The sequence below is a fragment of the Macrosteles quadrilineatus genome, unplaced genomic scaffold, assembly GCF_028750875.1.
Source record: "Macrosteles quadrilineatus isolate MER2022 unplaced genomic scaffold, UCM_ALF_1.0 Scaffold_5__1_contigs__length_97177068, whole genome shotgun sequence".
In the NCBI taxonomy this organism is placed as follows: domain Eukaryota; kingdom Metazoa; phylum Arthropoda; class Insecta; order Hemiptera; family Cicadellidae; genus Macrosteles; species Macrosteles quadrilineatus.
In genome coordinates, this window is record NW_026542598.1 from 52135896 (window position 1) to 52161073 (window position 25178).

General features: G+C 34.9%; 1 protein-coding gene across 5 annotated transcripts in view; it reads left to right on the forward strand.

Annotated features, from left to right (window-relative positions):
* Window positions 1-590: 590 nt before the first annotated feature.
* The window catches only part of LOC128994181 (serine/arginine repetitive matrix protein 2-like), a 65358-nt gene continuing 40770 nt past the window's right edge, over window positions 591-25178 (forward strand). For all 5 annotated transcript variants that reach the window (XR_008490875.1, XM_054418550.1, XM_054418548.1 and 2 more), the window contains exon 1: window positions 591-790. The gene's annotated coding sequence lies outside the window, so the exon portion shown is untranslated. The remainder of the gene's footprint in view (window positions 791-25178) is intronic.

Sequence of the window (25178 nt, forward strand, 5' to 3'; positions counted from 1 at the left end):
CCGGTCAATCATTTCTGTCATTAGCTGCTTCCAAACAAAACAGCTGTTACTACACCACTTGCAATGTTGCCACTTCGAAGGCCGCGACTGTCCTCTGTAGGTAGAAAATTCTATAGCCCCGGGTAGAAAGTTCAGAGATGTTGTTTTACCTGATTATTTTAGAGAAATGTGTTTCGCTCCGGTCTGTAAAGGAGTGTTTTTTTTTTAAATCGAAACAATGGAGATGTTAACCATTTTTACCATACGATATTATAACGAAAGAATAAAGCATAAAATATGTAAATAAATGTCCGATCAATGTAAAAACTACCCAAAAATATGCGAGAAACATTGAATCGAAATCAGTGCACTCAAGCGTAATCATCATGAAACACATAAAACCAGGCTTGCGATTGTACAATAAGTCTACTTGTGACGAAGTCTATTCCTTGGAAATATCTTTGATTATGACTGCAGTAATTTGGGTCTAATGTGATCTAATGAATTATTCTTCATTACTAGGACTTATTATACATCAATACTAATCTTTCTTTGCGGCGGGATTCTATCCCACAATGCAAAGCATTGATTTGCGCATGTCAGTTAGGAGCATTGCAAATGGCGGCTCTTGTTATTGTTCCGTAGCGTTTATGACTTTGTCCATTATTATGTCCGCTTTTTCTACATTTTTAGGTAAGATGACATGAGTAATCAAATAATACGAAGTTTCTTGTGTGTGATGATTCGTTTTAAAGTGGTGTGCAGTGATGGATTGGTTCTCAAAGCAAGTTAATGGATATACGAAAATTGGGTAAGATTAGATTTTCCGTATTTTATTCGATCTATTTTTCGTATCCTGACAATATTTACCGTCTAAATTTGTTTAAGACCCGACGCATTGTGTGTTACCGATGATTCGATTAAATTCCTTGATTTATTCTTAATTTATAAAAGCTACTTTTAATAATTTTATTTGAAATTTAAGTTAAATTTTCACTGAATATTTGGAACATGCTGGAGTGATATTCCACTCCCCCATGTCACAAAATGGAGGTCGGGATCCCCTTCAAGTTATTAATGTTACTCATTAATAGAATATGTTACTAATCCTACGCATTGGGGTGGAAGAAACGTTTACAAAATGTAAATCAGAATAATCTTTAGGAAGTAAAAACATTCCCTGGCTCCCTTTTCTTGTTCAATTACTTAAGCCTAGCTGTAATTGTAGGCCTTGGTTAGGTTTACCCTGGTGGGGTAGCTTTGCCATCAATGACAGTAGGCTGTTAAAATTAGCTTTTTATAACAATGTATAGGTGTTTTAAGCTTAAATATAATAAAGAACATGGTATTATACATTTGAATCCAAATTTTTGGGCAAACTTATCCTACAATTGAACCTTAAGTTTTTTAATAGATCCCTAGATGAATGGTAAAACTTAGCCATCCAATCTAAAATTGGTTTTTAATTACCCTAAAGTAAAGGTATCTTACTGTATTTTAAGCCTTATTATAGTCCTAGTAGGAAGCCTAAGTTCAAAAAACCTGTTTGTGACAGCAAACAATTAACTTAATACAATTATGCAAATATAAAGTAGGCTAACTTAACTTAAGTTAAGTATAAACAGTTTTAACTTAGGCCTAACTTGGCCTTTTAAGTTAGACTAGGACACAGGGCTAGGGCATAACTTCATCATAGGGCACTATTTTCTTCATACGAGTACGGTTTAAGGTAGCCTAGGCTATCAGTCTTATAACTTAGCCCTTAAATCCTTTAAACTTGGTTAGTCTATCAAGGTAGCCTACTCAATATTCCCAAGATCTAACTTAACCCTCCGAGTGTCCCTTGTTTAGGCCTTAATGTCTGCCTAGGCTATTTTTTGCTCATTTGCAAGGTTTTATTAAAACGGATCTGAGAAGCTTGAAAACAATGTTAATTATACCTACTGTTCTATATACCATTTTGTTTGGAAAATCATGGACTTCAATATTATACACAGAACATAAGGATCATTCGTTTAAAAAAAAATATTTTTTAGGTACCCTAGCCTAAAAAAAATATTTTGGAAAATTTTCAAAAAAAAAAGTTTGTGCTCGCTCAATGAAATTGTATAAATTATACGCCTATAAATATTTGAAAATAGCCACTTTGTTCTAAATTTTATGAGGATTACAAATATATAATAATATAAGGAAGTAGATTTGCAAATAAATAAGTTATGGGCAAAAAACAGATTTCAGTACATAGTGTTTAGCTAAGAATGCATAGCCTAGGCCTAACCATAGCTGCTAGGAATCTGGCTGATAATTTACATCAATATCACTAGGCCTACCTACTTCTTCAGGATCATCAACCAGCCCTTCAAAATCACTTAAATCTTCTTAGGCCTATAATGCACCTTGTATATCACTACTTTTGATTTTTAACACTAAAACAATGATAAACGTAATAAAACACATCAGTCATCGGTCCGAGGTTAACCGAGCTGTTTACAAAATACGCACGTCAGCTGTCTGCTACAATATTTTTGGAACTAAAATGAATAGCGCTTAGAGACAGACCTCCGGAGAAAGCTCTGAATCTGTCAAATAAAATGATGCCTAACTCGATCCAGTTCAATCCGATTTTGTCAGTCATAGAGCCTTCGCCGTAAACAGTGTTTGTGAGTCGCTGCAGCGACACAAAACACTACACAAAGTGTGTTATGTGTCGCTGCAGCGACAAATAACGCTCGGAGGGTTAAATAGGTGTTTGTATACCGATAAGTTAAGCATAAGTTAAGCCAATTTTTTTGTGATTAATTTTTGAGTGTAAACCAAAGCATTCAGGAAACTTGAGTTAAGTAGGGGTATTACAATTTAACTTAAATTATGATAAAAAAATCTGCCTAAGTTAGCAACAGGCTTCTAAATTGTAAAAAGTAAACAAGTTAACTCTGAGCCTAAGTTTTAGAACGGCAAATATTTTCTTAAGTAAAATCTAAACCAGAACTTACTAAAGGTACTGTACCTAACTTAGCCAATGCATAACACCCTGGCACCCTGATGGTGTTAATACTTAGGCTTGATTAAATTTAACCTAAGTCAACTTAAGTTGTACCGGTATGTACAACAAAAGTTATATCAATAACAATGGAATTACAATAAGAATAACACTGGAATTACAATAAGAACAAATAGAACAATAAAGAGCAACGAGAACAACAAAGAACAAAACAAGCATTAATAAATTAAATTTAAGAGTACCAAATGTAACTAGAGGGTAGCATATTTCTGAACTCGTGTAAAAGAAGACACAAATATAAATAAAAAGTCTAGGGCCTAGTCGGCTAGATTTAATTCACTGTAACTTAGGTACTGCCTAACTTAACATACGGTACCTAGTCTAACTTACTTATCTCTTCCAAGAAAAAGAAAAGAAAAAATAGATTTACAAAAGATTCTTCTGAAAAAGACTCTAAGGTAGGCTATGGCTGAAAATGTTCAAATAGGTTCAATATTTAACTTGAGTTTAAGTTGATCAATGTTAAGTTCAACCCATATCGCTTGAAACGATTTGTGATAACTAATGATTTAGGCTATAGGTACATATCAAATTAATAAACTTATTTCATCCGATAATATATTGTTGGTAGGTTCTCTGCGGTCAACTATAACTGACTTACGGTATCCCTTTTAACTTAGCATACCGGTAACATTGTTGGAAATTGTGCATATTAAGGTGACCATGGTAACCTTGTAGTAATTTACATATAAGGAGATAGGGCCTACGGTATATAGAAACTAGATTTTTACCTGAGAACAATGGTGCAAGATTTTTCTGCTGTGACAAAAACTGAATAAACTATGATTATTTAAATTTTATTAATTTAATGCCTCTTGTCTGCTTGTCTCTGTCGCCATTACTGTATTAGGTACTGTAAGTAAATTGAATACTAACACAAAAATGAATGATTGAAAGGATTAAGTTAAGTCTTTTTTAAGGAAGAAGGTGAAACCTAAGACAACAAACATTAAGTTTAGCGGGTACACTTCCATATCTGTTGGTACAAACAACCGAATGAAGATATCAATCGATAGGCTATATCGATTATTCGATATATCGTTTTTTTAGTTATGTAAGGTTAACCTAACCTAACTAACCAAACGATATATCGAATTAAACAATCAAATAATCAAAATTACTCATTCGGCTGTTTGTGCCAACAGATATGGAAGTGTACCCAGTTTAGCCTATACAAGGAGGACAATGCGGTAGAGACATTTGTAAATGCAACTGATTATTGATTATTGTGAACTAACTTAAGTTAATCAGTTCTTATTTAGACATAGGTTGGGTTTTATGTGGATTCGTGACTGTATAAAGTGTTATGAAGTTAGGTTAGATTTAGGGAGGTAAAGTTAAGGTTATATATTTAATGAATCAAGTTTATGTAAAAAAATTATGTTTTCACCAGAGTGTTTTTGCACTATTGAAATAAGTGAACACAATAAATAATTCAAAAATGCTAGCACCAAGTCGGAAATGCCCGAGCAGAAGTTCTACTGCTCTTGTCGACGTTCTGCAGATGACTCGTTCATCTAACCCAAAATGATTAGTGGCCAAACTAGTGCAATGCCAGTACTGTGTGTGATTTTCATTTTCTAGGTTATTGCGGATCATTTGTACGTTATAATCATTACTGAATCATTATTAGCACAATTTAAATTATTAATTTTAAGAAATCACAAATTTCTTGTTATCATTACTTAACTTCAAACTGAAACATTCCTATAAACGTAATTATTGTTTTCAAACTGGAAATTAAAAATATATATATTTACCTGGCTAAAACAACCTCAGATAACCGGAGCTCGGAGTGTACTGTACAGTTGTTTTGGTTGTTGCAAATGGAAACTGTTGTTGATAAAATATTAACAAATGTTTGTTTACATTGACAGTACTTAACAAATTTGATTGAAAACATTAAGTTTGCATTAAGCACTGTTAACATTCTTTTTGAATGGTAAACAATCATGAACTTTTGCTGGTGATAAACATGTCACAAAAAAATTGATTACATAGTAGAGAAGTGAAAATACAAAACACCATAGCCTTTATCAACAAACAAAAGAAACATGTACGGTACAATATAAACTGTTTACTTTTAAACTTTAAAATAGGTTTACCATTCAAGATGCACTTTAGCAAAATGCGCAAAAGAAAACTACCGCCGCGGTAGTCTCAACAAATCGGTAGGAAGCGGTAGTGCTGTGTGACTTGGTCCATTTGATAACATGGTGAGCGATTTTGCAAAGTTCGCTCCTGGCGCATATATATTTTGTATTTTTGTAACCAACTCACACAATAATCCAAACATTTAAAAATATGTAATAGGCTAATATACATTCTATAAGCACAATATTTAACAGGCTATAAGACTCACTTGGAACTTATTCTTGAAGAAAAAGCCTTTTTCTAGTTCTAAAGGTTTAGTGTATTAAAGTGAAATTATTATGGTTGTGACTTACATCATTGTCAGAATGTAACACCTCAGTATCTCGAATTTTTACTCTTTCCCTTTCAGTTTTAAGATATATAGGTCCGTCGATTCTTATACTGGACTCCACGTAGCCACTTCAGACCTTGCTTTGCAGTGTTTAGCTTACTGATCATCTAACCCAAGATAAACAAATCAAATCTCGCCAGTAGTAGGCCTAGCGCTATATTTGTTATTTTTTGTTTATTATAACTTATTTTGTATATTTATATTTTGTAGGCCTAGGCTATATAGAAATTGTATATTTCTTAGAAATAATTAATATTTTCTTTTACAAACCGGTTTCCCCGGTATGTGTGTTCATCTCAATAAAGCACAATGCCCCGCTACCCGATGGGCCGGTGAAACTGGTGGTCCGGCGAAGTAGAGAATATCCGGCGATTTTGCCGGAGCATTTTCCCGCCGGACTGGCTGTTTCGCCGAACCAGAGAAGTGTGGCCTTCCCGATGCCTTCCTGTGTATCTCAACTTTCTCCGGCTCCGCTGGATACGGCGTCCGGCAGTTTCGTGTTTTAGTGTTTCCTTGGCCTAACTGACTTCGCAGGATTGTTCTGGCAACATTCTGCTTCTGATCCACAGGCCATTTAAAATTGTTGTATTGTAACTTCTGATAAAGTCTGATCTCAGATGATCATTTCTACATTCTATGCTGAATAATGTTTTATTAACCCATAGGCCTAGAATTATTTGTGAGAGCTACTACCTACACAAATCAAATCCCACTTTATCTTTTTGATGTTCCATAGGCTATAAACATTGTCAAATTCATACCGTATATGTTAATGTGTATAGCACGATAACTTATTACATGTATGCACAGAGAAGTAAGATACAGAGATACAAGCTTATGGGGCAACCATGCGCTTTTAGCTCTAGTATGGTGGGGTGGAAATGTACCTATACCGAGCAAGGAAGACACCGCACGGCGATGGCCTCAATAGCATTTTTGTTCAGCTGTTGTAGGGCACAGGTCTTCCTACAGTGCACACGCTATAGTTTGTGATGGCGAGAAGGGAAAGGAGAGCGGGAGGGTACGATGAATAGAATTTGCCCTAGACACTAGCGACTGGTGCAAGACATCACTTAGTGTACCATTGAATGAATCCTCTGCATTTACTTCTCTGTGGGTTTATTTTAAGTTCGAGAACCAACATGAGTCGTGGTTTATGGCGTAAAAATAGGTTTTTTAATTTTGACTCAAAATATAATATGTCTCAGTTTCTTTTCAAACTATTTTTTTTATAAAAACACCAATAGGCTAATTTAGTATACTAATGCGCCATGGACTGAGAAAATTCATATAAACAAATCCCCATGTTAATCTTACGGTATGGAATATAAATAAAACAGTAGTTGTAGTTTACTTGCTTATATGAATATAATATGTTCATCAAACTTGGTAAATTCATGACATTCCTTTTATCAGCAAACCTAAATACTCACTAAACCTAACTTTGTTTAAATGGTGAATAAATTAACATGTTTAAGTGGATATTTTAGTGGAAATCTGATCATGCAAATAGTAATTCTCTTAGTAAGCAGTGGCAGGGGTAGTAAAAATTTAATTTGTTTCTTAAAACCTATAAGGATTTATGGAGACTGAGTGATTCTTGAAACATTATTCTGCTTCTGTGATTCTTTTAAGATTGTCAAAAATTACAATAATTGCTTTACCGATTGATTTTTTATATCCTAGCATATGCAACTATTAAAACCTATGCGGTTAAGCTTATTTTCTTTGTATTGAATTGAACGATCAGTAGGTCTACTGTAGGGTCTAGATCTGCTATATACTTTCTTAAACATCTTTAAATATTATACTTACAAAATTAATAAATTCTGTTAATCATGCAAACTGGAAGCTTTGTTTTCAGTAGGCCGAGGTGCTCAAATAATGCTCCATTTTAAATGCAATTAAAGGGCACTTTCTTGTTAAAGGGAACATTTATCATTATTGATGATTTTTCGATGTATCGATATTTTTGTTTTCCTTTGTAAACGATCCATTACAAATTGCCAACTGATCTTGTTTAGGCTAAAATATAGGCCTAGTCTATTATATGGATTAAGGAATGAAACTGTTCTAAGCTAACCTAACATAACCAACCAAACTTCCGCTAATAACAGAAAAGGTAAGTTAAACGGAATTTTGTAATGTTACAGCGAGTTTGGTTAGTTATGTTCACAGAAATATAGTCGCCACTCCTATACTTACAGCTATACCAGTAGTGAAGCCGATTTCCGCCATCTTGGTAAGAGAGTCGGGCTCGGAACTTTGAAAACACGGCGTCATCACCACTGTGTTATTCTATGCTACTTTATGAATTAGGTGAAGCTACCGCTCCGAGGATACATATACAACTACCCCCCCCCCCCCTTCGATATTGATCTGGGACTCTGCCCCGCGGGCTTTCAAAGTTCTGAGGTGAGAGTTTTTAAAGTAAATATTGATTGGTAACAATATAATGGTTTAAATGTAAATGGAGACCGGGCCGGCCGCCATCTTGGTACGAGAATCCTGCTTCCCCCAGACAACAAAGTGCCGCCTCTATATTTATTCTATGCTCTGTGGTTATGTGAGGTTAGTTTAGAACAGTTTTTTTTCCAAATTTTTTACAACTATTGTTTGTTATACTGAACATTATTTATTCATCGTAGTTGTCAGCTAATATGTTTCAATTCGTTAATTCAGCATCGATATATCGAGAAAAAAAATCATCGATGACAATGAATGTTCCCTTTTAACAGGAAAGTACCCAATGAAGTTTGTGAGAGAATGAGAATGAGTGAGTTGAATGAGCTAGCAAAATAGAAGCTAAGTTTATTTAGTTTATATCAACGAGCCGGCCCAAGTACCAGTCAGTTTGATCAGTTGGGTGGTAGGTGTCAAGTTACTTAGGCCTATTTGCACCATGTTAAATTGTTAGCCGACTGGCACATTTTCAAGAGTAAAAAATGCAAAAATTAAAGTAGCCTAATTATAAAATATGACGTAAAATGTTACATGATAGTAAAATCATCGGTTCCAACCAAATTCCCGTGATTCTTACCCAGTTGTTCAAGCTATATCTTGGATACAGTTATAGATTTTCCCCATTCTGGGAAACTGCCACTGCCACAGCCTACAACCATTTGACTTTAGGATACTGAACTATAGTCGAATAGATTACAGAATAGGACTGGCCATTGAAGAGGTAGGGGATGCGACATTGCCTCGTCGTTTTTCTCTGGTGAGCTGACTTTTACCTAGAGCCTGGCACCCCCCTGACTCTATCTTCCCATTTGTAGGGTAGTTCAACTCTGCAAATTAATAATTTATTTTTTTCTTGGTAGTATCGGTTAGTGTTGTTTTATTTTTATATCAAATGGAAGATACATTCATCCCATACATCATTATGGTTTGATTATTTGCATCACAGTTATCTTTAAATTGGCTCAAACAACTACAAGATGCAGTTTTTGAAAAATATACAAACATAAAATTAATAAATTACACTGTAACAATAACAGTAGATTTATATGGCCAAACAATTTTTATAACAGTTCTAAAAATCGCCTTAAACATTGCCCAACTTATCGATTGATACATGAAACAAAATTAACATGGAAATGAAGAGGATAAAAAAATCTTCCATATTAATTATTAATCTGAGATGGGGAGGCCACCTATGAGCGTATTTTAACACGTTCAGTGCGGCAGTCATTCCAACAGGCGCTCGCCAATGGCGGCGAGGCCCGGGCGAAGCCCCGGCGTGGTACCGTAACAGCGAACGCAATTGGCAATCAAATATTTCAATCTGACGAATAACAAAAGAGCAACGGCGATTGTACTTAGTTACCCCGAGATTGGACGTAGTTCCCTAAAACACCCAAAGGTAGCAGCACTGCCTGGATCAGTAAACAGTGGCTTTGTAATATGACTTAAAGAGAGAAAATTCCCGAAACCGGGACATATCAGTAAGCATTGTCAGATGGGATTTTACGGGAAATTCTAGTACCAACCTACATAAAAATAAAGCTCACATTCTAAGCTACAGGCTAGCAAGGATTTTAACGTTCCCCGGCAATAACTGAGCTCATACTGAACTAATGTAGTGGGGGTTGCGCAACTACATCAATTGATGTAAGCCACTTGTGGCGCCTGTGACTACATCAATTGATGTAGTCAGCACTGAACGTGTTAACCCAAATATGAGTGTAGAATGGAGTGAGATGCCTTGTGTAGGTATGTTACTGGCCTGTTTCGAATTATAAGCACACTTTAAGGGAATTTCTTGATAAAAGAGGATATAGGCCTACTCTAAAGCCGGGTTTACACGATGCCAGTCGGCGAGGCAATTGTCATGAGACAACTGACTGGCTTGGAATTACTGGCTTTGTGTAAAAACTTCAGGCCAATTGGCCCGTCAACTGTCCCGAAATTCAGTTGTCTCCGGGAGCAGACTGAGGACAATGAGCTGGGCCCAGTGAGGCCCCCACCCCTCAAAAACCCAGTTGTCGTGACAATTGGCGCCGTGTAAACGGTGTAGAGGCCAATAGCACTGTTTTGACTTTTAGCAGTAGTACCCTGGTTCAATGTAAAATGCCTGGGCAAGTGTTGGCCACGTGTGAACATGTTCTCGTTCAACTTGCCTGGCCTACGACAATTCCAAAACCACGTGATGCCAATTGGCATCGTGTAAACCCGGCTTAAACGCACAGGCCGGCTGTCGGGCAAAAACTGAGTGCATGGCACAACTTGGCATCAGTGGACAGTTTTCTGAAAGCTCATTGGATGCCGCTTGTCCTCACCCTACCCGACTTAACCTGGTTTTGGTCCTATTCTGTAATCTATTGGACTATAGATATCCCATCTATCCTTTATGAACCAGCTGTAGCATATTTTTTATTCACGAAGAACCTAGTTGAATGATATTCATTTGTTAAATCTGTTAATCATTTGTTTTCCCATTAACGGCTTTTATTATAGGGTAGGCCGCAGTGAATATAGCTAGGTTAGTTTATGGTATAGGCTAATAATGATTGTACAATACCTTCAGAATGAAATTATTATGAGAAAACACTTGTTTTATTGTAACACTAAATATTTGTGCAACACCTGACCTTTACAATTTAAGCTGGGCTATTTCATAACTTTTAGATTAGTTACCATAATATAGCCTAGGCCCGAGGTATGACTATTTAAAATACAATCTTTGTAATTTCAATAAAAATTGATATTTTTAAAATTCTAAAATTGCAAGTTTTTTTATCACTTAGATTGAACAAAATGATCTAGTCAATGTTGTGAGGACTACATTATTAGTAAATTACTAGTAAACATCATAAACTAATTCTGCATTTTCTACCTCAACTGGTTGGCCTAAATCCATGGATCTTGGTAACATTTCACTGTAATCATATTTGGCTTGGCTTAAGTAATAAGCTTGTTTTGCACCTCCTTTTGCTAGAACTTCTTCTGAATTGCAATGAGCTAAGACTTCAGTTGTAGTTCCATCAAAAAGTGAGGAAACAGCGTGTTTAAGACTAGGTACGTTTACACCTCCACCACATAGGACCACTTTGTCAATCGATCCATTTAATTCAAACTCTTTAATAAATACTCTCAGTGGTTCAATACATCTTTCCAGAGTTGGCTTGATTATCAATTCAAACCGTGCTCGTGACAAGTTAACAGATAAATCTAACCCTTCATGTAGTGATTCTATCAAACAGTTCACTGTTGGTAGATTGGACAAAATGTTAACACAATTCTTTGCTTCAAGTTTGAGTTTTTCAAAAGATCTTCTTCTCTCCCTTGGATCAAGCTTGTACTTCTTGACAAATTGGTCAGCCAAGTAGTTTGCAAGCACGTCGGTAAAAAGATTTCCACCGATGTCTTCTTTGTATGTTGAACCAATAATTGTTACCATCCCTTTGGAAATTTCACTACCTGTTATTTCACAAGTAGTTCCCCCCAGACGGTAAACTATGATAGTTTCACTGAGCTTGTCTTCGTAATCCAATAGTGAGTAGGCAAGAACAGCTGCAGATGCTTCATTAATCACCTGTATTACTTTCCACCCTGCTTCTTCTGCTGCAGTTTTGTAATTTTTGCAGTATTCTTCTGGGAAACTTTCTGGCATCAACAACACACAATTAAAACAATCATTCTTTACACCCAAAGCACTTTTTGCTGAGGCCAACAACTGTTTTAAAATTAACACCATGATGTATTGTGGTGTTACATATTGTATGTTTCCCTTTTGAGGGATGCAATAACTGAATATATTATTTTCCATTCGAGTTTCAACTTGATTGTGGAAAGTATCACCATTCAGATTCTGACTGGCCATTGCAGATTTATTGTGTGTGATTGTTTTAGACATATCTTTTTGGGCTGTATCTCCAAATGTAATACCTGCATCTGTAAAAGTCACTATAGTGGATGTCTGTCTATCTCCACTTTCATTGGTTATTAGTGATACTTCCCCATTCTCTTTACAATAAGCGATTGAAGCATTTGTATTACCGATATGTATACCAAACATTTTTATACACTCACAAAAAGTTAAGTTTCAATAGAAATGTTTATAGACAAATTCTTCATTTGTAAATGGTTGCAGGTTAAGAATTGAATGAAGTTTTGTTTGTAAACAATGCCTGGTATTCACATTTAAGACCAGCTGATTGCTTGTTTCAAAACAAGTTGATTTTGTTTTACATTTTATTGCTGTCTTACATTAAATATCTTTTGCTCACTACAGTTGTTTTGTGCCAGTGACCAATACAATTTACACAGTATGATTAAATATAATTTTTTAAACTATCCAAACCAGGCCTTTTATCAGTCCTATAAAATAAAAGAAAATTAAATAATAATATAAATTTTTATTATATAGCCTAGTTAATTTCTTTGAAACTAAATTGAACAAGCAATTAATAAGTAAATTAATTCTATTCATAAAAGATTGTTTGTATAAAAAAATTATAATATTGTCTTTAAATACTTTAAATAGCCTACTTTTATATGAAATGGTGACCATACTCAGTAGGTATTTTAAGCCAAGTATGAATGGAGATGAGTGTAGGATGAGTCCTTTAAAGGTCTAGTTTTAACCCAGTGGTGTACTGTCATAGTTGGGGGCTTGGGGCGGCTTAGATAAGGGGCCATTTTTATATATACACACACATATTATAATTTCTTAAGTACTTTTTTTGTCGGTTCACCATAACCTTCTTAATTCTTTGCCAATTTTCATAAATGAGGTGTCAATTTAAAACTCCTTTTACCCGCTACATCAGGGAAGTATACAAATCACTCACTCATGTTTCAGTATTTTTTTTGTAAAAACGATCTATTATTATATCATTCTGCAAGTAATTTAAACTTGAAATTTTTTACGCTATTCGATCAGCTGAAACATGTGAATTAAATTATTGATCAAAACAAAAAAAATATTTATTTCTCAAATCTGAGTGTCAAATTTCAAATAAACAAAAATAGTCTGTGCTTTTCTACGATAAATAACCCCAGAGATGAGAAAAGACTACTTTAATGAAGTCTAAACAAGAACAACTAAAAATAAGTACAGCATGGATTCTTTAGCTTTTATATTTCTTTATACCACATAGGCCTACCATAATTTTGACATACCTACCGACCATTTTACTACAGGTTTCAATGAATGGTTATGTTGTGTCGAATTTGTTAATGGTCGACAGGAAACGGTTTATATAACTTTTGATTCGGTTCTTTACCAAGGAACGTAGAACGCTCTGTTGTATCCATTAGAGTTTTTAAAACTCATTTTAGCCCTTTAGGTTCGTTAACACATAAACCCACGCTAAAAAGAACTCTATTATTATGAGACGTAGGAATTGGCTAACTCAGGAACTCGCTAACTCGCTTGTGTGTCGGAACTGGCTAACTCTGGAACTGGCTAACCGTCTCAGTCAGGAATTGGCTAACTCCGGTACCCGCTAACTTGATTTTGTCTTGCGGCGGAATTCGCTAACTCTGGAAGTCGCTAACCCGGCCGCACCCACTGCACAGAGCGGTGCCAACCTTGTACAACAAAATGGTACTCTGCCGTATTTCAAAATGTCAGTGTCAATGAAGATACAGTAAATGTTATTGTTTTTTGTTATAAATTCCACTTGTAACAGATAACTAGCCCAAAGTAATTCAAAGACAATTAAGTAATCAAGAAAAAGACGGTTAATATAAATGCCATCGGTATAAAAGAAAATAATAGAATATGAAAAATATTGGAAATTCAGTTTAATTGGTACTACTGTAAATAATTAAACCTGTACCAAATTAAGCTATAATACACAAGTTCTCAAACACGGAAAGCAAATTTAATCGTAATGTCGTAAGAAACCAAAACCATTAATTAATACAGTTATCAACCATCGTAACATTCATAACTAGGCCTAATTCATAGATTTAAAATTAGATGTTCGTCGTTGAACCGTCCAACTTACGTGTACAAATATGATGACATAGACTAAGTTTTTATCTAGGCCTAATAGTTTAAACCAAAGCATTGTAGGCCTACTAGTAAATAGTTGCCTAATTCTAAAATGTGTTGAATTTTTTAGCAATAATGTTACATGTTTTAAAACAGTTTTTAGATTGTACACCACTACTAGCACCACTTGTAAAGATATAATATTGCTATGATAAAACGTGACAGGGTTATTTTAATTCACGATTCTTAATAAACGAATTGACGGATTTTCCTGATTTGAGTGTTGTGTTTTCTTTATATTGCTTTCACAACCGAAATAAACTATACCAAGCCATTGCTCGGTTCACCGTTCCCCGGTACTGAGCTACACAATAGACAATAGCTTTGTTTTTGGATAAGATCAAGTAATTTTAGCTATGGCCATTTAGAACCAACCAGCCTGGAGAAAAACTCCAGACTTTTAAAAAGTAGGCCTACTGAAAGACGTAAAATTATTAATTCAACAAAATTAAGAGGATGACCCGGGTTCTACACTAATAGCCCACGATAAAAGAAATTTACAAGTTGTATTTATGCATAGACTAATTTTTAATGCAATCCATGAATACATTAGGCCTACCACTTGATAATGTATTGATAAATCTATTATATTATTAAAGTGATACAATCAAATTTTATGTAAACATTTAAGGCCATTTACCAAATAAAAATGTAGGCATATGTCACATCAAAATGAAGCTTAGAGTGTGTAGATTTGCCGAAAAGTATTGATATGGACGAATGTCCTAAGGGCTCTGCCCCACAGGCTGATTTCCAAAGGGCTACACCTGGCATACTTCCAAAGGTTAAATGATTTAATTTAGTTAATGGAACAGCTGGTCAGTACAATGAACTGTTGTTTGTTTATTTACTCGAAAAAGATGATTGTGACGCTTTATATAGATTAAGGAGGGTTATGTTTGGTTTTAAAGAAAGGTTGTATACGTTTTGTAAAGTATTGCTCAAAGTTTCATTTTGTAATTTATATAGTGAGCTACATGTAAAGAGCCTTGACTAAAATTGAAGATTTATTGTCAAACATGTCATTCATGAAGCATCAATATGAAGCAATTGATGCTATTGCTACACTAAGGTATCTTGTCATATTCTTTTGGATCTATTAACATTAAAAGTAGGGGGTTCAAAAGTAAGTAGGTTTAAAATCAGTTTATATTTTCAAACTAAATCATAGAGTTGCTGTATTTTAAAACACACATCCGCATCTGCACCACTTTAATAGCTCTCTAAGTCCCATTTTCTTCCCGTTGCAAAGCACGGGTATAGCAGCTTGTATTTATTTAAATTCAATAGCTCTATTTAAAAATACATTACCACTACAATGTAATTCTGTAATGACGTTTAACGTGTAAATTTTATTATGATTTATGATTCAAGGTCACAAGCCCAGTATATAAAATACGAACTCAATAATTTTATTTGCAGAAGTTCACAAAATGGTATTTATTCGAATAGGAGAAACAAATGGCGGACTACGAAAATAGATATTTCATAACATGTAATAGATCCATATTAAATGTGCATTTTTATCTTTTTGCATACCAATAAGCTACTATTTAAGTAAGAAACCCACATATAAAACATACTCCCTTATATTAGAACATTTCTCATCCTTAGCCCTACCGCACACGAGAGACTTTTTGTCGGCCGACTGTTGGCCATCTGTCTGGCTGGAGTCGGGTGGACAATCGAAAAGTCGTCAAGACTGTTTGGTCGTTGACTATGGGTGCGCACACGCCACGACTGTTTAGTCTTCTTTTGAGTGTCAAAACGGTCAAAAGGATGTATATGACAGAAACCGCTGTCATATGTGCGTTACTGGTAATATTTCGTGCAAGAAAACGTGAGAGAAAATACTGGGTGCATCCAATTTATAGTTCGAGAACCTTATAAGGCTATTTACCTATATACTCGGATTTGAGGAAATATCCGGACAAATCTTTCACGTACTCATGATTGAGTGTTGATAGTTTTGACCAATTGTTAATACCCCGGCTTTAAATATCTCATCCCATATCTTTTAGGGAATAAGCTTTAACCGTAGGTCTCATGGTAAGACCTGGTCCCGGGACCGATTTACCTTTTAGTTTTGATGTCCCCAGAGGCCAAAAACACCATCCGTTGAAATTCACACACACATATATATTTTTCCGTTAGCACGATAACTCGAGCAAAAATGGTCCGATTTTGATGAAATTTGGTACAAACGTGTAAACCTACATGTATTTTATTCAACGAGTTCGCGAACCAGCATGATCGGACTCTGGGAACGGGGGTTTGTGGGGAATTTTATCGGGCAAAAATGGGGTTTTCCCATTTTTTACGATAAAAACAAAAAAAATCCGCAATTTCTTTAGAAAACATTTTGCAGAGCTTAAAAAACAAATTTAGCATGCTAAGTGTTATCATAATGGTTACAGAGAAATTAAAAAAAAAATTAAATTTAAAATTTCCATGATATTCTAATGTAGAACAAGTTTCCAAACTGTTGTAGTTTGCTTGTTTATGGATATTTTGATAAAACTTGGCAAATCTATTTTATACTCAGCTATTAATCTATACTTATTTAATACGCAAGCAGGATTTTTGTGACAATTACTCCTCCGAAACTACTGAACTGATTGACATGTTTTTGGTCTCATTGGAAAGAGCGTAACGTGAAGTTGTGCAGGAAACTTTTTTTTAGGGAAATAATTAATTATAGAGTGAGGCCCTGGGGCCCTTTAAAGTTTTGTATTTCTCCATAAGATTAACATGGGAAACAAAAATTGTTTTGAAACTCCAGCTGTTGTCAGAAATTAAAAGTGAGAATAAGAACATATGTTGTAAACCGTCAATAAGTTTGCTAATTTAACAGTTTGCTACAAACATTTACTGTCTTGGTTGAAATGAAATTTTTACTACTATTTGAATTTTGGTTGGCGTAAATATTACAATGGAAAAAAGTGAGAGAGCCTGGATAAATTGATATCTTAAAAAGAAAACAGAATTAACATTGTGCTGCATTTCTTATTAATCATTGAAAGAGCCCATTTGCAAACTATGGAAACATAGGAAAGTCATAGAACACTACCAAGGAGAAGAAATAGAAATTTTTTTTTAAATTTATAATGTTATTATGGGTAGGCTATGAGTAAGGCTATTTGTAGAAAACACTAAAAAACAAGATCAGCTTTTAAAAAAAAATTATAAGATATTTACAAGAAATTGTGATTATATCGATCTGCTATGTACCTACATCATAAGTAAAAAAGTTCCAAAATCTTTGAGTTGAATCTTTTAAAGTCATCAGAAATTATGACTGTTATTCGTTTTAAAATAACGCCTTTAATACTTAGCAATTGCTCGAATTCAAGCAACAGGGACACTAGTGTTTTACTAAAACACACCCTGAATACCCTCCCTGTAGCAGCAAACCTAGGTACTCGTTAAACCTAATGTTATTGAAATAGATCAAATAAAACAAAAATTAAATCAGGCAAATGGGAATTCATTTAGTCTGCAGGTTTGCTGCAGCGGGGGTATTTTTTTATTATGTCCAAATACTCCTTCAAAGACTTTTTATAAAGAAGGGACCGTGCCTCCACTTCATCGAGAAGTTTATCAACTTTCTCGTCCCTCAAAACACTTGCACTGGTTGTTGTCGAAGCCATAATAATAACAATTACACACAAATAATAATACTAATCATAATAACAATAATAATACACATGATAACAACGCACTCGACTGTCAGACAGACAGACTTTTTAGTCGTCAGTGTGCGCGTTCAAACTTATCTCCATGCCTTTATGAATACGACACGACAGTTGAGTCGGGGAGCAGTCGGCGGGAAAATCGGTCATCACCAAACTGCCCCGACTGTCTGCAGACAGTCTGTCGACTGTCTTGCTGGGGTTGGCCCGTGTGCGCGTTTAGATTTATCACTATGGGGCCGACTTTGACTCCTGACTACGACTAAATAGTCGGCCGACAAAAAGTCGGTAGGCCTTATGGATCAGCTGAAGACAGTTTTTTATTGTTAGTTCTGACTGTCCGGTGCACTGCCTTTAGAGGTTGTGTTTTATTTACAATTGTTTCTCGTTTTCAGTCATTTAAAACCTCGTTTAACCAAACAAAACGTTCTAATCACAACTAATAACACGTCCCCTGGTTATATAACCAAACAGTAAATAACAAATCATGAAGTTAACTATAAAATAATAGAAACACAATTTTGTCGACACTAGCGATCAGTGTCACCGGATATGAACTAGACACGAAAAACGAGCTTAAAAGTTTACAATGGGATGTAAAGTTTACTTGTGTTGGTTAGTCTATGATAAGGCTGTAATGCATTTTCCACCCTGATAATCATAAGAATAATGTTAAACATAGGCTACTTCTAAATATATTTATTTTATCGACTACGTTGCTCTTGCTCCTAATTAATCGTAGGATACGACATTATGGTACCGATACGATATAGGTACTACACTTTCGGCAACACTGGCCAAAAATATTCGTGCTTGGCTCCCATTGGACGGCCCGCGAGGCTTCTGATTGGGAGTTAGCGAATTCCGCCGAGGGACCGAGTTGGCGACTTCCGTACGAGGACGGAATTCGCTAACCCGGCTCTAGAGCGGGTTAGCGGGTTCTGGAGTTGGCCAATTCCGAAACCGAACAAGTTAGCGAGTTCCTCTCATCAAACGAATTTGAAGATAGGGCGTTTAACATGGGGTTAGCGAGTTCCAGAGTTAGCCAATTCCGCGGACCCATTATTATGTTGATGAGAGACCTAAGCATTATCCAAGACTGGTTGTAGCTAACTTGGGCACATACACTATCAAAGCGAACAGTGGCGTAACAGAAGGGCCCGCAGGGCCTGCAATGTAGGGGGGCCCCGCAAAACTGCTAGCGGAAACCGGCGAGAATAGAGGCCCGTGAGACAAGTGGGGCCGAAAAATTGGAGTTCATTCTTATTGAAATGTAGTATCAATCATTCCATAATTGTATTGAACAAGTAATAACATTAATACAAACAAACATTTACAAACAACATTTACTGACTTGGTTGAAATGAAATATTTACTATTTGAATTTGGTTTGGCGTAAATATTACAAAGGAAAAAAAGCGAGAGAGCCTGGATTGATATACTAAAAAGAAAACTGATAGACCTAAAGACTGAATTAACACTGTGCTACATTTCTCAGTAATTTTAATCATTGAAAGAGTCAATTTGCAAACTATGGAAACATAAGTCAAAGAACACTTCAAAGGAGAAGAAATAGAAATAATGATATTTTTTAGAATTTATAATCGTTATTATGAACAACCTAATGCGGCTATGAGTAAGGCTAATTTAAAAAAACATTAAAAAACAAAACCAGCTTTTGAAAAATGATAAGATATACAAGAAATGTTGATTATATCTATCTTTTACATACATCTTGAGTATTTCCATAATCTTTGAGACCAATATTTTAAAGTCATCAGAAATTATGAGTGTTATTCGTTTTAAAATAACGGCTGTAATACTTAGCAATTGCTCGAATTTTAGCAACAGGTAAACTAGTATATACTTATATGGCAATACAATCAGGTGATTTTTGTTTGCAATCTGGGTGACGTCAGGATATTACAGGAATAGCACACCTATGTTTTCAGTTTAGTGTATAATGACTACGCACCTGACGTTGGAGTTATCTCCGAAACGGCCGTAGTGCTAAATCAACAGTATTGCGAAGACTGTAAGTAGTCTTTATATGCAATAGGCTATTTTAGCCTGTGATAAAAGTACGCCAATCTTCAAAATTAACCAGCTTTGAGTGTATGAGTTACGCTCCTTTCACACTATACAATCTCGCTCGTGCGGTTATTAATCATATTTGTAGTCGACCACTGGAGCTTATGGCCCCTTTCACATTATACGATCACCAACCATGTACGATTTTCACCCGCATAGCGACCGTAGGTGCACATGGTTGGTATCAGACTCCCGCACGAGTAAATAATCGTGTCTTCTGCTAGTGGACCATGTGACCATATGGCCCCTTTCACACTACACAATTTTTTAGTCTTACGAGAGCCCTCCATACAACTTAAAACACTTTCCACTGAAGTGTCAATGAACTCTGTTCTGCTGGAGTGGGGGTTAAGATTCTTAATCGTAAGATTGCAAATCGTATAGTGTGAAAGCAACATACCTATGATCATCTGCCCGTACGATTAACACTCCTACGAGCGATCGTATAGTGTGAAAGGAGCGTTGGCCTAATTATAACCATCAATAAAAACTAACCGAATAACCCTTTTATGGGACATGACATAACCCATAATATATCCATTACTACAGTACTACAGTGTATTTATGATTAATCCTTTTGGCCATTGTATTGTTCATCGAAAAATAACTCATGGGGGGGGAGGGGCGTTTGATTATGTTGTATTGGTGGTCTAAAAGTACCTCATGAGAGGGGGTCCAAAAAATAAGTTTGCAGGGGGGCCCAGAAAAATCTGTTACGCCACTGAAAGCAAAGTTGGCTGACTCCGGTCAAACTGTCATACTACTTAAAATTCTGTAATCCTTTCAAACTGACTAAGAAGGAATTTCCCTTAAAAGGTACCCCCCCCCCCCTTATAATTTTCCCTTATGACATTTTGTCTCTACTGATAAGGCATATGGACGGACGCTAACGAAAGAAGGATTGCACGTACCAGACCAAGACCCTGATTTTACACATTCGGTTTGTGTGGCTTTGTCAAGGGTGCGCTGTTTCAGTGGAAACTATGTCTGTGTAGAAACAAAGCCGTCAAAACAAAAATCTTATCAACATAGTGTTCAAATATGTCCTGTAAAACTGTAAAAACGCAAATAACATTATACTTTGTAAAGGTTATTTATCTAAAAAGTAAACCCACATCTATTTCTGAAATCATCAATGTACTTACTGCGCAATTTTAACTGTATGTTTTGTACTTCAAGTGAGATTTGAGAAGGATTAAATGTAAATAATTCTGTTGGCGAGTATATATATAAACATGAGGAATATAATTTACCCATTTTCATGAATGAAAATACATTACCAAATTTCAGCCCAATCCATCCAGTAGTTAATGCATGATTGAACTTCAAACAAACAAACAAACACACACACCTTCACATTTATAATATTAGTAAGAAGGAAAATTAAATATATTTATTTACATTTCCCCTCACTTATGATTACAAATAACCTTTTAAATTTATGGATAATATGTGCAGTAACCTAGTACAGCATAAACAAGTCTCGTTAAAAACTAAATTATAAAAACACTGTTTAGATATGGTAGTTAGTTATTTGATTGTTAACTTTTTAATTCTTTACTATGTGGCTGTTTAGACAAGGCACAAGATACAATTTCAGTTAGCCAAATTACTGTTTAAGTTCACAGTGTTGATGGATAGTGTGTGATTCCTCTTTAAATTTTCTTTAATTAATTTACCTACCTACCTTAAAAACAATAAGCAATTAAGCATAGTTCTCTACATCCTACGAACTATTAATTCACAATTTTGATATCAGTATTTTTGACACCATTGTAATTCCTACACAACCATTGTAATGAATCCTACTAATATTATAAATGTGAAAGTAGGGATGTTTGTGTATAACTCTGAAAAACTACTGGACTGATTGAGCTGACAGTTTGCAGAGAGGTACTTGATAGTCTTGAGAAACACAACAAATTTACTTATTTGCTGGAACTTGATCCACTAACATCTGCACAATTTGAGATTAAGTCCCTACTGATAATGTGTCAGGTTTGTGAGTACCGTAAAAGAAGTAGACCTAATGGTTAAAAAGTGAAAAAAAAAAATTTTTTCCGTAAATCTCTCAAACTACAAGAAAGGTCCTATGCATTTTTTGGCTAGGATTATTACTTTTAATAACCCTCCTGTCCGTTAAATTTCCCGTCTTAATTTAGGAAAAGTATGTTTGGATGAGTTATAAACATTCAGTAGAACCTTTATTTACCGTCACTCTTGGGGCCGGGAGCGGGTTAAGCGGATTGATGGATAACAGAAATCCTGTTATAAACCTCTACAGTAAGTTGATTTAAACGGTTTTGGAATAAATTAAACCCTCTAAAAGAGAATAGTGCATAATATTTAAATTACTTACATAGCCTACAACAGAACTGTTACTTTGTATGTTGTACTTGTTCAATGTTCGTACAGTGAAATAAAATCACATTTATAAATAATTGAAGTACTGTAGTGGGTTGACGGATAACATAGAGTGACGGTTAATCGAGGTTCTACTGTAACTGTCATGATTTCCTGTCATATTTAAAAACAATAGGCATACTACATTGAAAGGTAAATAATATTGCATTTTAATCTAATTCTCTTGCTACCAATTCTATAACATCACAACATACAGTTGTTTGTTTGTACTGTACTAACATTACCTAACTGCTATAGCACATAGAGTGGGATAGGTAGCCACCAGGGCAGCCACACTGTTATTGTAAAACTACTTATACTTGTGACTTTTAAAACTACCTACTCTTTTTAAACGAAGAAGTTTATATAATAATCACTGTGGATGATTCCTGTTGCCTCAAATGTTTGATTCCAAATACTTCTAATTGAGCTCAGAACACAATATGTGCTTAGCCTACTCTTATTGTTTACAATGAGAATTGATTGATTTGGAAGGGATTTATTGTGAAATCTAATGTAAGATTTAGAACATATAAAATTGGCAATAATGTGGTTTTTAAAGAGGTTGATAGACTTCTTTTAACGTTAATTTTGTTCATCCACATGAACCTCAGGTCTGTGCGGTTAACATACCAGGCAAAACAAGGGGTGAGCCGATACAAAACCTAGAGACTCTGAAACACGGACCCACAACCTCACTGCCATAGTTTTACATTATGTAATGCTACTGTGTACTGACTGAGCCACTGACACACAATTAACTGGAGAAACATTAAATGACGATACTTAACAGCCTCAAAACTCAATCAAAAGATACTCTGTGTAATGCATAGTGCCGCTTGTAAAAATTGAAAGCTTAAGACTTAAATTAAGTTTAATTAATTAAACTGTTGATCTACTCACTGAAGGTTTCTATCTGGCCACCGTAAATGATTCCAATTGCTCCAAACCTCTATCCATGGTAGCCAAAACACCTGAAGATATAGTAAACATTTAATACAGATATTCTTTGCCAACGACACAAAATTAAAATCAAACTGAAGTATTTTGTCAAGTCTTAGTCAGCATAAACAACCACACTTAGATTAGCAACCATAGTATAAGAGTTTTAGGCATAGATGAAGCAATTCAATGTGATAGAAGTCTTGAGTAATATAATATAATAGCCTCCTTGTATAAATTGCTATCAATGGATGCAATGTAAATCACTTAAATCAATGGTAAGGTCATCAAGTAAATTGTTATCAACAGTAAAAACTAATCTTCTCACTTTATTTTACAGAAATTTAATTTGAAAAAAAAAAAACAATATATTACATTAATGTAGGTATTAAAACTGTGTTAGTTGCCCTTACCGTTTTCTGCCATTCCTTTTTTTATCATTCTATAATTATATTACTGCTTTGACACTTTAATATCAATCTAAATTTAGTGTTTAGCCTAGTTGTTTTGGAAAATTCAAATAATATTAATTGATTGTAATAGCAAATTCATCAACCTTGATAAGTGTTTATAGTAATTAAGGAATCCTACCAATAGTCTTGTTATTGAGATGCTTTTGTGTCATAAAACAAAGAAGTATTAATTTTTAATATAAATGATCATGTTGTTAACAGCCACCATCTAAAGAGTAAAACTCTTGACTTGTCATTGTGGCCATTACAGAAGTGAATTTAAAAAGAAAAATTCCTAGGGACCTGTTCTTATTACTAAAACAAAGAACCATTGTAGTGTACCTGTGAACTGACGAACACATGTTGATTGGCTGAGACTGGAGGCGACACTGACAGTGGGGCTGAGATAAGTTGCATTATCAGCTGTTTTATCTCAAGGAATGTATTGTTGGCTAGCTCCTAGCTCAGCTGTTTGCCCCCTCCTCTGACCACCTGCCTTATCACTGCCTAACTGTTTGGCGGATAAGCAATCTTTTGCCAACTGCCAGATTACTTCATTGTATTTCCATGAATTTTGTAATGTAGGTGACTAAGTATTAATTTATTCCCCCACTGTCTGTAGACATTTAACTGAAATATAGAACAGTATAATGTTTATATTTTGTCTGTGTAACATTTTGACACCTAGTAGAAATTAACCAAGTTAATAAGGATTAAATTGAATTAAAAGTAGTTGAGATAGTAAAATAATCGATATTTAAATAGGTCTATTCTTCAATAGTTTGAAAATACACATTGTAGCAGCACTCTATTGGAGTCAATATTTTAATTAAAATCAATAGAGTACATTACTAGTTATAAACCAAAAGCAACTTAATGGATACCGTAACTTAAACTGGAAATTTCTTCCTGCGTAGGATGGTCTCTAACCCAATGTTCACAAAGAAAACTCTTTTGTTTAAAAAAAGGTTGTTTATACAAAGTCGCACAATAAAACTAAAAGTTGAATTTTAAATTGAGAGTTGACAGAATTTTATAAACATAATTGATGGCTTTTCTTATAAAAGGTCTAGTGGTAGGCCACTCAAAGTCTATATATTTTTACCACAAATCCTTTAGCACAAGGTAGAACCAGGTTGAAACAGCTCTGAATAAATAATATTTGAAAATAAAAATAAAACCATACCATGCTCTTAGACTGCTTAAGGTTTAAAATTCTAATTTGTATTTTATTCGTGGATATGAAACCTGGCATAGCATAATTGTCTGGTCACTGTGTGGTTATAGTGCTCCCCTCTAAATCTAAGGTGTCTGGTTTTTACACCCAAGTGGAATTGATCCTGGACTCAGATGCAGTGTGTAATAGGTATCAACCAATGATGCTTTCTAACTAAATGCTTTCCCACCAAAACCCATTTTAACAAACTCTTACAATAATTAACAAATCAATTGGAAAATCAGCTAGGCAACAAAAATTGTCTGTAGTGGTGTAGGTAGTTGGGGCCCGCCTTGGTTAACAGAATATAATGGCGGAGGCGATAACCCAAATCTAATAATATGATGAAGA